The sequence below is a fragment of the Melanotaenia boesemani genome, chromosome 12 (genome assembly GCF_017639745.1).
Source record: "Melanotaenia boesemani isolate fMelBoe1 chromosome 12, fMelBoe1.pri, whole genome shotgun sequence".
NCBI lineage: Eukaryota > Metazoa > Chordata > Actinopteri > Atheriniformes > Melanotaeniidae > Melanotaenia > Melanotaenia boesemani.
The window spans coordinates 5,502,503-5,516,329 of record NC_055693.1 but is presented as its reverse complement, the minus strand read 5'-3'; positions in this window follow the sequence as shown (position 1 = coordinate 5,516,329).

The window sequence follows — 13,827 nt, the reverse complement described above, 5'->3', positions numbered from 1 at the left end:
AAACAACAGTCATTACAGCTAAGCTCATCTCTTTTCATGGCCTTAATAAGCACTGAGTTGGACATAGTGTTTTTTTTTATCCACAAGCTAAACTACTGAAGTCACATGACTAACAAACAATCATTACTTTAAGTTCATGTTCAAATTTAAGCACTCAGACTAGGTTAAGTTTATTCATTTAAAATTACTCATATTTAGAAAAAAAAACCCACTACTTGCTGTAAAATGCTCTCACAATGTTTACCTCTTGTTAGAAATCTCCAAACATCTGCAAAATAAATGGTACAGACACGTAAAAACTTCATGTTTGATGTCCATCAACACAAATTCAGTCACTTCCGTAACATGCCTCTTTCACACTGTAAGGTGAGATGAGAAAATAACATTATTTAATTGGTCTAATAAAATCCTGGAAGGGGAGTTCAAACGAAGAGGAAGCAATACTCTCTCAACAAATCACATTTGTACTAAACTAATTTGTTTTCTAATTTACTAAATTACTGGCTGTTCTCTGTAGTAATCACTCAGGGGTCCAGTGCATCCTGTTTGCTTTGATTTTCCTTTACATGTCTGAAACTAGTTGATGTGTGTCTAACAGTTCCAACTGACTCGCATGGCAAGTCAGAATCTTCAGTAAATGTCAGTGAGAAAAATATAAAGACCACAAACAGACATCATGCTCTGACTTTCCTAATGCTGATCTGATCTATCTGCTCTGATAGATCAGGATTATCTTGGTTATGAGATCAGAGGTAATTAGCAACACAATCCAGGTGCTTCAAGTAAAGAAAAAATAAAGAAAAAGAAAAAGGTTTTAAATGAAAAACAAGTCTTAGAGCTATTTAGGGAACAATGTAGGTAAATTTTTCATTTAGTCAACTAGGAGACAGTATAGGCTTCAACAGCGTCTTTGTCCTCTAGAGGTATCGTCTGCAGCTGGATTAAACTCAGTCCCACTCATTCTTACTTAAGTGTAGGGAGTCACATATTTTTACTGACAGTATTTTGGTATGTTAGGTTTTTGTCTGCTGCAGATGTTTCATTGATGTTTTACAGAGTTCAAGTAAGTTTCACAATATTAAACGGGATCAGTTTGGTTGAGCTCCAGCAGCCTTTCTCTACAATGAACTAGTAGAGTGCCTGTACAGATTAGTCATTGATATTCCTCCACAGTTCCTCTTTGACTGGATGTAGATTATAGAGCGGTAAGAGCTTGATAAAAACATTTGCTCAGAGCATTTGTTTTTTGTTTAAAATATCTCAACCTCAGAAAGTCTGTGATTTACTTGTAAAGTCTGATTATTGGTTAAGATAACTAGACTGACTTTGCTATTCATGAACAAAATTTTACATATTCTGGTACATCTGTTAGTCACAAGTGTCGGATTTTTTTTTTTATAGTGGAGAAAACATACTTTACGGGTATTGTATACCAAATCTGTCAAATATTAAATTATTAATCTAGAATTTGGAGTAATGAAATCAAACTTCACTTGACAAATGGAGCCCGCCCACAGCCATCAATTGCCTGATCTGTTACTGTGTCCTGGCGCTGGGACTGATGCATAAACTCGATGCCTTCATAGTCAGTACCACTCATACAACAGGATCGCAGGGGCTGTGAGGTAGAATACACCTTGGACAGGCCACCAGTAATTTTTTTTCCCTTAAAGTGACAATTTCACCATGGGGAAAAAAAATCCAGTTGTATTCACTTAAAATCAAATCTACTACAGCATGTACAATCACATTATACATCCCTCCTATCATACTGGAGCATCGTCAGTCTCCTCAGCCAGACTTCCTCTGTGAAACGACTCCCTTTAGAGATGCAACTTTAGTCTTTATTGGCACTAAACGTCCTCTTCTAATTGAAATAGAACAAAGCTAATAGAAGGCTGGAGAACAACAGAGACGGCCCGCAGAGAGGCAGAGGCATTGTTGTGCTAACAGGGATATGGGACAGAATTACCCAGGCTTATAGAAGTGATAAAAAAGGGAACTCCTACTGTGTTCATCACCCTGCAGCTAAACACACCCTCCCTCACCCAACTCCAGTTACCTCCCTCAGCGCTGATAGGGAGGTGGCTGCGTCTGAATGAGGAGCTCATTAATTGAGGCATGTGGGAAACCCGAGCGAAGACAACACCCGCTGAATCTACTACAATAAAGAGAACTATTCCAACTCCAACTCCACTTTATTTATATAGCACTTTCAAAACAACACGGTTGACCAAGGTGCTTCACACCAAATAAAAACAATAAAATAATAAAAAGAGAATATAAAAACATATATGATAAAACAGTAAAGGGTTTAAAACAGTAAAGACTCAACAGTTGTGATTCCAGGACTCTGTGGGTTAACCCATTCACTTCCTGCATTTTCAGGGCTTTTCCCAACAAGTTTATTTTAGATAATTTGCTTAAGTCCACATCAACCCAAAGAAGAAAAAAAATATGTTTTTATTTTAAAATACAACTTTTTTACCCAGATGGAAGCTTTACCAGAATTTTCACAACTCCAGTACAAACAAACCCACAGTATTATCATACAGGCCTGTAAGTGAGGCTGCAGCGCTGCCACAGTAACACATCAAAACCTGAGAAGACGGCAAGAAGGAGGGCTGTGCATGTCTTCTAAAGTTCCAGTTATCCTCTACGGATGGGACGGATACAGAGTATTTTATCCATCTTCTTTATTCTTATTTTTTTTTCATCCATGATCATTTATGTGCCTTATGTAATAAAAACTGCCATCTACTGCTCTGCTTTACATTTAAGTCTCTTTGAGAATGAGAATTATCATGACCTCCTCCACTGACGCCATGTTTGTTATTGTCTGAAAATGACCTCAGAACTTGGAGGTGAATTCTGAACTCTGCACTGCCTTCTAGTGGATGTATTGGCCAAAAACAACGACTATGTAATGGACACATGAATGTATGAAGGCAGGCACATTTGAAACCGAAGTGTGTTCTCGTACGTAAAGGAAAGATCAATGGGCCTTAAGGGAGACTAGGGCGATTGCACCACTGGGTCGTAAAAAAACAAAAATAAGCATCTAGGGTGTTTTTTTTTGTTTGTTTGTTTGTTTGTTTGTTTGTTTGTTTGTTTGTTTTGTTTTGTTTTTTGTTTTTTTAAGCATCTAGGTTCTCCCGTGGTCTCACCACCTGCAGAAGGGGCCATAGGGGTCGGGTGCAGTGTGAGCTGGGCGGTTGCCAGAGGCAGGGACCCTGGCGGTCTGATCCTCGGCTGAAAAAGCTAGCTCTAGGGACGTGGAATGTCACCTCTCTGGCGGGGAACGAGCCTGAGCTGGTGCGCGAGGTTGAGCGGTTCCGGCAAGATATAATTGGACTCACCTCGACGCACGGCTTGGGCTTTGGAACCATTGTCCTTGAGAGGGGCTGGACCCTCTTCCATTCTGGAGTTGCTCCCGGTGAGAGGCGGCGAGCAGGTGTGGGCATGCTCATTGCCCCCTGACTTGGCGCCTGTACGTTGGGGTTTACCCCGGTGGACGAAAGGGTAGCCTCTCTCCGCCTTCGGGTGGGGGGACGGGTCCTGACAGTTGTTTGTGCTTATGCACCAAATAGCAGCTCAGAGTACCCACCCTTTTTGGAGTCCTTGGAGGGGGTGCTGGAGAGCACTCCTTCAGGGGACTCACTCGTTCTGCTAGGGGACTTCAATCCTCATGTGGGCAATGACAGTGAGACTTGGAGGGGCGTGATAGGGAGGAACGGCCCCCCTAATCTATATCCGAGTGGTGTTTTGTTGTTGGACTTCTGTGCTCGTCATGGACTGTCCATAACGAACACCTTGTTCAGACATAAGAGTGTCCACTTGGCACCAGGACACTCTAGGCCGCAGTTCGATGATCGACTTTGTAGTCGTGTCGTCGGACTTGTGGCCACATGTTCTGGACACTCAGGTGAGGAGAGGGGCGGGGCTGTCAACTGATCACCACCTGGTGGTGAGTTGGCTCAGATGGTGGGGGAGGATGGTGGTCAGGCCTGGCAGACCCAAGCATGTTGTGAGGGTCTGCTGGGAATGTCTGGCAGAGTCCCCTGTCAGAAAGAGTTTCAACTCCCATCTCCGGCAGAGCTTCATCCATGTCCCAGGTGAGGCGGGGGACATTGAGTCCGAATGGGCTGTGTTCCGTGCCTCTATTGTCGAGGTGGCCAGCCGCAGCGGTGGCCGTAAGGTCATCGGTGCCTGTCGTGGCGGTAACCCCCGAACTCGTTGGTGGACACCGGCAGTAAGGTATGCCATCAAGCTGAAGAAGGAGTCCTATTGGGCCTTTTTGACCTGTGGGACTCCAGAGGCAGCTGATGGGTATCAGCAGGCTAAGCGGAGCGCAGCTTTGGCAGTCGCTAAGGCAAAAACTCGGGCATGGGAGGTGTTTGGAGAGGCCATGGAGAATGACTTTCAGACGGCTTTGAGGAGATTCTGGTCCACCATCCGGCGGCTCAGGAGGGAAAAGCAGTGCTCCGTCAACACTGTGCACAGTGGGGATGGGGGGCTGCTGACCTCGACTCGGGACGTTGTGAGGCGGTGGAGGGAACACTTCGAAGACCTTCTCAATCCCACCAGCACGTCTTCCGATGAGGAAGCAGAGTCTGGGGTAGCTGGTGCTTGCTCTCCCATCTCTGGGGCTGAGGTCGCTGAGGTTGTTAAAAAACTCCTCGGTGGCAAGGCCCCGGGGGTGGATGAGGTCCACCCAGAGTTCCTTAACGCTCTTGATGCTGTAGGGCTGTCTTGACTGACACGCCTCTGCAGCATCGCGTGGACATCGGGGACAGTTCCCCTGGACTGGGGTGGTGGTCCCCCCTCTTCAAAAAGGCAGACCGGAGGGTGTGCTCCAACTACAGGGCTATCACACTCCTCAGCTTCTCCGGTAAGGTCTATTCAGGGGTGGTTGAGAGGAGGGTCCATCAGATAGTCAAACCTCAGATTGAGGAGGAGCAGTGTAGTTTTCGTCCGGGTCGTGGAACAGTGGACCAGCTTTACATCTTGTTCAGGGTCTTTGAGGAGGCATGGGAGTTTGCTCAACCATTCTACATGTGCTTTGTGGACTTGGAGAAGGCATTTGTCCGTGTCCCCAGGGGACTCCTGTGGGAGGTACTCCGGGAGCATGGAGTGCCGGACCCGCTTGAACGAGCTGCCCGAACCCTGTACGACTGGTGTCAGAGCTTGGTCCGCATTGCCGGCAGTAAATCAGTGTGGGTTGGACTCCGCCAAGGCTGCCCTTTGTCACCGATTCTGTTCATAACTTTTATGGACAGAATTTCTAGGCGCAGCCGAGGTGTTGAGGGGATCCGGTTCGGTGGCCTCAGGATTGGGTCTCTGCTCTTTGCGGATGATGTGGTTCTGTTGGCTTCATCGGGCCGTGATCTTCAGCTCTCACTGGAGCGATTCGCAGCTGAGTGTGAAGCGGCTGGGATGAGAATCAGCACCTCCAGGTCCAAGACCATTGTCCTCAGCCGGAAAAGGGTGGAGTGCTTTCTCCGGGTCTGCAATAGGGTCCTGCCCCAAATGGAGGAGTTCACGTATCTCAGGGTCTTGTTCACAAGTGAGGGAAGGATGGAGCGGGAGATCGACAGGCAGATCAGTGCAGCGTCTGCAGTGATGCGGACTCTGCATCGGTCTGTCGTGGTGAAGAGGGAGCCGAGCCAAAAGGCAAACCTCTCGATTTACCGGTCGATCTACGTTCCTCCCCTCACCTATGGTCATGAGCTGTGGGTTGTGACTGAAAGAACAAGATCGCGAGTACAAGCTGCCAAAATGAGTTTTCTCCGCAGGGTGGCCGTGCTCTCCCTTAGAGATAGGATGAGAAGCTCGGTGATCCAGGAGGGGCTCCACATTGAGAGGAGCCAGATGAGGTGGCTCGGGCATCTGGTTAGGATGCCTCCTGGACGCCTCCCTGGTGAGGTGTTCCGGGCGCGTCCCACCCCGGGCCCCGGGGAAGACCTAGGACACGCTGGACAGACTACATCTCTCGGCTGGCCTGGGAACCCCTCGGGATCCGTTCGGATGAGCTGGTGAATGTGGCTGGGGAGAGGGAAGTCTGGGTTTCCCTGCTTAGGCAGCTGCCCCGCGACCCGAGTCCGGATAAGCAGCAGAAAATGGATGGATGGATGAACAGCATCTAGGTCAGGGGTAGCCAACGTCGGTCCTCGAGGGCACCAATCCGGCAGGTTTTTCAGATTTCCCTGCTCCAGCACACCTGACTCAAATTAAATGGATCCAGCAGCCTATAAGGATCTCCACAATGACTCGTTAGTTTAAGTCAGGTGTGTTGGAGCACAGAAATCTGGAAAACCTGCCGGATTGGGGCCCTCGAGGACCAACGTTGGCTACCCCTGATCTAGGTTGTACATATTGAAAGGAAAAAGGGTACCATTTGCAGAGATATTCACTTTGGAAACACAAAGAAGAAGCTGCGGGTTTCGGATTCCCAGAATGGCGGTTCCTTAAATAATAAACAGCTATGGCAGAATCACTTGAATCTCCTGTTTGGATAGAGCCCAAGTTGGTGGGGAGATATTTACTAAAAAAAAGTAATGGTTTCAGATTTTCCCTTCCTTTTTGTCAGTGTTTTTAGTTTCAAACCTGGAAATACCCAAAACAAACATACCCATTTTGTAGAGCAAGAGCCTAAGTTGTGTATTTGTGATTCTTGGAACAGGCGACTGGTGGCATGAACGATAAAGGGAATCACTCACTTTTTTACTTTTTAAGCTGTTTTGTTTCTATTTTTTAGAATACATTGTGCTAGTTGATAATCATTTAAAAACACTATTATGCATAACAATAATAAAGGTTGTGCAGGTAACTATGGATGTATGAAATTTAAAAAAAAAAAAGCAAAGGAACTATAATGTTTCTTTTTGTTTTGTTTTGTTTTTGTTATTTTTTGAGTCAGCCTACTTTATATGCAACATCTCGCATTGCTGATGGTGAGCTGCTTGGTTTTAAGTATGGTGGTGTTTGGTTATAACAATATATGAAGTGCCAAACCAACACTTCATATTTTTTTCTCCCATAAATCTGTCTTGGAAGAGGTTGCATAGGAGTAGTATGTGCAGATGGAACAATCACTGATCTCCAAGCAGGTCATCAGTCACAGCCTGACCTGACTTGAACTGTTTCATATGAACACCAGAACACATCTGAATGCGTAAAGAATTAAATTCAGACTTTCTCTGTGGTTGCATTTCAACACATAATTATCCTACACTCCATAGTGGTAACTGAATAAAGTACAAGAAGAAAGGACATTACCCAAAATATGCACTGTAGAAATCAATGGCTGAAAATGCTTCGTCTGATCACTTGCTTGAGTCAGTCATTGTCTCACTTGTGCCATTTTTCAGACTAACTTCTACATTGCTGGCTAGATAACCTCTGCAAATAGTCTGGAGCACATTTTAGGGCTGCAGTGGATGAAGGAAAACAGCATTGGAAACTTACTCAAGTAATCTGACTCAAACCACAAAGTATTAACAGACTGCATTTACAGGCTCATTCAAGCATCCTCCATGTAGGGATGAACAGACCACAGCTGAAATACTTTCTGAACCCAAGAGTTCTGATTATTCATGGTCTCAGTCACTGGGTCACTAATTTCAAGACAGGTAAGGAGCTGAGAATTGTTTGGCTTAAAGGTATAAAACATGATTATGGTCTGCTTTCTAAGAAAAATAAAAAGGCCTCAGCTATTTCAAAATTCAATTCACGTGGCAAAACATTCACATCTGTTCATCACAGACTGGCAGATAATGTGATAAATTTCTTCAAAAGCCAACAAAATGAAAACACCACCCACTGCTAATACCTCAGAGACCATCAGACACAGCGAGATCCAGCTCCAGGCAGGTACACATAAGCTTGTGTTTGCACACCTGGAGAGTGTGTTGGTTCAGAGATAAACATGTAGAAACATGCTGGCATGCTGTAGGAAGCACAGTGTTTGTGCTCCTGCTGAACTCCTTCACACCTCTGTTCAAAACCCTGAAAACTTGTGTAAACACATGTTTACACACTTTATTATTATTTTTATTCATGGCTGTGTTTTGGTGGTGTGATATTTACTTACTGACATACCAAATCTAATATTTCAGACACAAATCTGACATGTGTATTAAGCAAGAGACCTACGTGACCTAATAAAGCTGAAACTATTTTCTCTTTTCTTTTTTAAAAAAATCTATTTATTCCCTATGATTTACAATGGAAAAATGTGTAATTACAAATTAATTTTTTGTTGTCAAGGCAACTATAACCTGGCACAGTTTTACCAACCTTGTCCTACTCCCAACTCTTATTAACATTTGGCCATAAACTACTGCGTCCATTTCAAACACACAAGGTACCTTTAAAGTGTCACTTTTGGATGTGCAGGTTTCCCAGGCTGGTAACGGAACAGTTTCCAGATACCTCACTAGTTATGTGAAACATTTTGTCTTATTGTGCATTTATATGCCTAACTATGAGTCTTTTCCAAGGTAAATGAAAAACTTAATGCCTCTTAAAACAGGACAGTAGTCGAGCAAAATGAGTAAAAAGAAACAAAAAAAATGTCAAAATTAAAATAGAAACAAAAATGAGAGAAAATTATTCTTAGTCAGTAGCTGCGTTTCCATTGGCCCAACTGCACAAAACCTAAATATCGCAATAAAAAACACCTACAAATAAAAAACTCAAATATGGCTAAAAAGTTTTTATACTCTCATGAGGTAATTTTTCAGACGTGTTGATATAGAAGTATATCTCAATGTGTAATCATAATACTTTTTCGACATTTCCACATCACAGTATAATGTATGGGGTCACGTGACCAGTTAGTTTGAAATAAAGATGGTGGGGTATGTAGGGAAAGAGGAGGAGACGGAAATCATTTTACAAATAATTAAAGAGAAAAATATAACTGCCATCCTTGATAGCAAAAAAATAACAAAAGCAGAGTTTTACAAGTTATTAAAAATCTCCATCCTCCATCTCCATCCAAGTGGAGTCTTGCAGGATGAGATTTTACGAGAATGAAGGCTTATGCACTAAACACCATTCAATGGAGACCAAATCGCAATTGTACTTTGTCAAAGTTGTAGAAATATTGCTTTTATTTTGAAAAAAACTACAGGAGATTACTAATGAGACGTATTCCTGCACTACAGAACGATGCAGCAGTGGAGGAATGACTGCCAACCTGCATCAACAGAGCAGCTTGCTGTGTGTCACAATAGGTAAAAGTGATTCTGTACCCAGGCAGCAGCATACATTAAGGTGGTAATAATAATGTGATTTGTTTAATTAGGGGTGTAGATCACAAGTATATTAGAATAGGTTCCTATTTGATAATATTAAAGCAGGATACAGTGTGAGCCTTATTAATACTTAGAATCTCAAACTATATCTGTTTCCACTAAGGGGTGCGTCTTGGGACGGAACGGTTCAATTAACCTTCATCTCTGTTGCATTTTCACAGTAAACCATATGTTTACCTGGTAGGTGTTGCATCGGTCATACAGCAAAAAACTGCATCAGCTACATAATAGCATGACGTCTTGAGCCTGGTACACACAAGGATTTTCGGGCTGTTTTTGTCCTGATTTTGCCTCTTCCCGACCAAGGATGGCAAATGCCCAATTATCATGAGTCTTATGAGATTTTACTGTACAATTATTATTTGGTCTGAGGTGTGTTATGAGCAGATTTGTCCCGATAATTCGCTCCGAAATGGGCTGTAGCTGAGAATCGGAAATAGTAAACATTTTCAATATTTACGACCTGATAGCTTCATATGTGTGAGGAAAGCCGACGACTCATGAATTGTAACTGCGTGGATGATGACGTGGGCTGGAATGTAGCCAATCAGAGAGCGAGCTGGCTGGAGAACAAGGAAGGATATAAAGTCCGTGTTCACGCCGTCTCCAGTTTGTTCCTGAGTTTTTATCTTTACGTGTGAGGTCCCAAACAAAATATCTCAGGTTGGAACAGATATTTTGGCACCCTTACCAGTTTTTGCCTGTGAAGAAGCAGAGAAATGTGTACCGCACCGTACCACACTGGACCCATTGGTGAAAATGGGTCTAAAGTTACTCACCACTTTGAATTTCCTCATTCATTACATTACAGTCATTTAGCTGCCGCTTGTATCCAAAGCGTCTTACAGTGATTAGGCAGTAGCGTTAAGGGTCTTGCCGAACACCAGTCTCCAGCATGGGAGACAAATGCTCTGCCAACTGAGCTATCCAGCCACTCAAAACAAAATTCAACAGTGTGTGTGTTTGTGTGCTGTTGGTTGTTAGAACCAAGTAAATGTAAACAATTCCACATGTTCTAAAACAATTACTGAATTAACATTTGATTGATATTCTCAGATTGGATGGATGCTTTTGGCTCGTTAATCACTAAATTGATGTATCAATATAGATAAATGTATGGTTACACCCCTGGGGTTTTAGCAGTTTGGTTTTCGTGCATTAGGAGACTGCCCTGAAGACTAAAGTCAAGGATCAAAAGTCTGTGCACATAACATAACATGCTGAAACATAACTGACTATATGCAGCAAAATTTGATGCGTGTATATGGCTTTTTATGCAGTATCTCCATTGCTTTACCTACAGAAAAGAAAAAAAAATTGCACTGACATTTTTATGATGTAAGCCTCACAAGTTTGCTAGTTTCGATTTACCGTTAACAGTCCGTTTCCTTGTCTGTGTGAAGGTTTCCAAGCACAGAGCGCCATCTCTGTAAACATAGCAATTCATGATGTGCTGGCATCTGATTTGAAACAAATTAAACACTTGTGGTTTCCAACTTTCAGACAGACTCATTTGCACATGATCTATTGTTAGCATTAATATTAAGTTCTAAAAAACAACATGCTTGTTCTTTTACAAGCTGCCACATCTCACGTGTGTAAATGTGACTCCCCCCCCCCCCTCAAGCTCTGGAACAGCAACAGAAAGGACAAACAAGTAAAAGATTTAGTGAAAGGCAGCAGTCAGCTCAGCTCTTCATGTCTGACACAGTTCAACCAGCCAAGTGGTGGGATTTCCAGCCCTGCAGCTGCTCTGAATCCCCAGGAGGCTGCAGAAAGCTTGGAAGGAAATCAAACATCACTGCTCTGATTCCTTTAACACCAACCCTCCCCCAAATCCATCATGCGGTTTCTGTCTGTTTGTCTGCCATCAACCTCTTGACCTTTGTCTCCATTCAACCCTCACTCACCACTTTCCTACTGTAATGTTTTAGGTTACCATGGAGTTTGCTTACACTCGTGTCACTGGCTTCATGGCAATCGGAACAGAAAGAATTTAGGGAAAAAGTAAATGTTGAAGTGAATATTCATTAGGTCATCGACACCAAAAGCAATATTTTTCATACATCTCTCATATCCAGCAGAGTTTTTCATTTTGTTTCCTGAGGTTTTTGAGGTTTATGATTAAGGCCATGTTTCTCTTGGTATTACCATGTTTCCTGGGCTGTCAAGTCAAGAATGGTGAGCTCAAAATAACTGTTTAGAGCTAAAATGACCAATAAATGGATCTTACCTCCCTGTTTTAATGATTAAAGAAAGAAAGAATATATGTATATATAGCAATATACATCTAACGAAACAGACGAAAGTAGTTATTTGCTTTTAACGCGTCACTAGTTACAGTAGGACCATTGTGCTGCCTTTTTTTCCCAGGAGTAGTTAGGGGTTAAGGGCCATTGCTCAGGGGCCCACAGTGGCTCACCTCTGAGGCCAGGTTGGGGACTTGAACACCGGTCCTTTAAGCCCAAGTCCACCTCTGTAACCACTAGGTCACCATTCCCCTGTTAAAAGCACATAGTTTATATTAGGTGCTGTTTTCACCACAATGCTGAGAAAGTAAAACAAGTTTTACTGTGTTCTGGTCTCTTGTTTACACAGTAACAGAGCTTTAGGTGGATAAAACCACAAAGATTTGACAATGGCTTCAAGAGTCAAATTTTCTCACAACATAAGGAGAGCCCCCTCAGTGTAAACTGGACGTGGAATCTTTTGGCGACGATGATGTCTTTCACATCATCTTTCACTTGTGCAATCAGACCATGCTTAACCTGCGAAAAGCACAACAACAGCAATGGCGGACCTCTGTGTCATGTTTGTGCTGCTATATATTTGGTCTGTTTCTGGTAGAGTATTTATGCTGTCAGCGAAGACGCAGAGGTTACATTCGCCAGAAAACTAGCAGCTGATACGCAACGCGGTTGTAAGGTCATAGGGAGGATTATAGTATATAAATTTAAATTAAATGATTGGGACCACAAAACATTAAGTTAAAAGATCTGTGTACGGACTCCCCAGCTGATTTAAGACTAGCAAATTAAGGCTGTTAAACTGCACAGTTTTTTTACATCATTGTGAAGGACCTTGCAAGGGTTTGGTGAAAACATTTGGTGGAACGCCTCAGGATCCCTCCGGATGAGCTGGTGAATGTGGCCGGGGAGAGGAAAGTCTGGGTTTCCCTGCTTAGGCAGCTGCCCCCGCGACCCGACTCCGGATAAGCGGCAGAAAATGGATGGATGGATGGATGGATATATATACATTTATATATATATATATATATATATATATATATATATATATATATATATATACACATGCTGCCCCTTACTGAAAAAAACCTGAGGAACTGATATTCACTTATGAGTCTGACAAACACCACCTACCTAAACACTGATTCAGACCACCAGTGGCATTTCCTGATGGTGTGGTTTGAGGAACATAAATAAGTTCAAGGTGTTTAATTCAGTGCCGCAACATTATAATCCAACTGATCATCTGTGGGATTTGTTGGAAAAACAACTTCAGTCCATGAAGGACCCTACCTCATAGCTTACAGGGCTCAAAGGTTCTGCAGCTTGATACCATAGGACACCTTCAGATGTTGAGGACTGGTCCATGCCTTAACAGGCTGAAGCACTACATCATTGGCAGATTGAATGCATAATGTATATAACCTGTATTAGACGCAACATTAAAGCAGTGTTTCATAGCCAGATGTGATGTGGTATTTGATTTACACAGCTGAAAATTTTCAGTCAAACCAAAGCAATGTCTGACATGATAGTTAACCCTTCCCTATATGTGTTCTGCATATTGATGCAGTGTCTGCACATGCAAAGCATCCTGGGACACCAGAGAGTCTCAGTGGAGAATATGCACAATTGTTGGTGACAGGGTGCTTGGTATGGAAGAAAATGAGGGCTGGCAGCACTAATAGTGGCTCTTTTTCATCTTGCTGCTCTGTTCTTAGCTTTGCAGAGGGATTATTACAGAGATGTCCTCAGAAGCCAGTCATTGCTGTTGTTAACATGGAGATTTTCAACATAGGAAGGAAAATCTACAACATGAAGAGGAACAGGTCCTCCCGAATTAATTATTTATATGGGAAGAATAAGATTAAATTAATCACCATAATTAGAATTTTAATTTGAATTCTATTAATATCAACATACAACTCTTAAAACAGCAACATTGAGAGATATATGGTTCATTTAGTGGTTGTGCAGTACAGATTATTTAACATTTTCAAATGTGCTAATGTACCGTAAATTACATTTGTTAACAACCTGGAGGTGTTTAAGTTTCCACTCCAGCAGTCATTAATTCCCTAAAATGTGTGTTTTTGCAGTAAGATAAATTCTTAATAGCCTTAAAATGGGTCATGTAAATATCTTGGGCACTCGAAAGGTTCACAAAATTTACTTAATAACAACCATAAGCGAGTCATATCAGGTGGTTTGCAACAAAAAACACAGACGAGTTTCTCCATCTCGCTTCTAACATCTTCTCC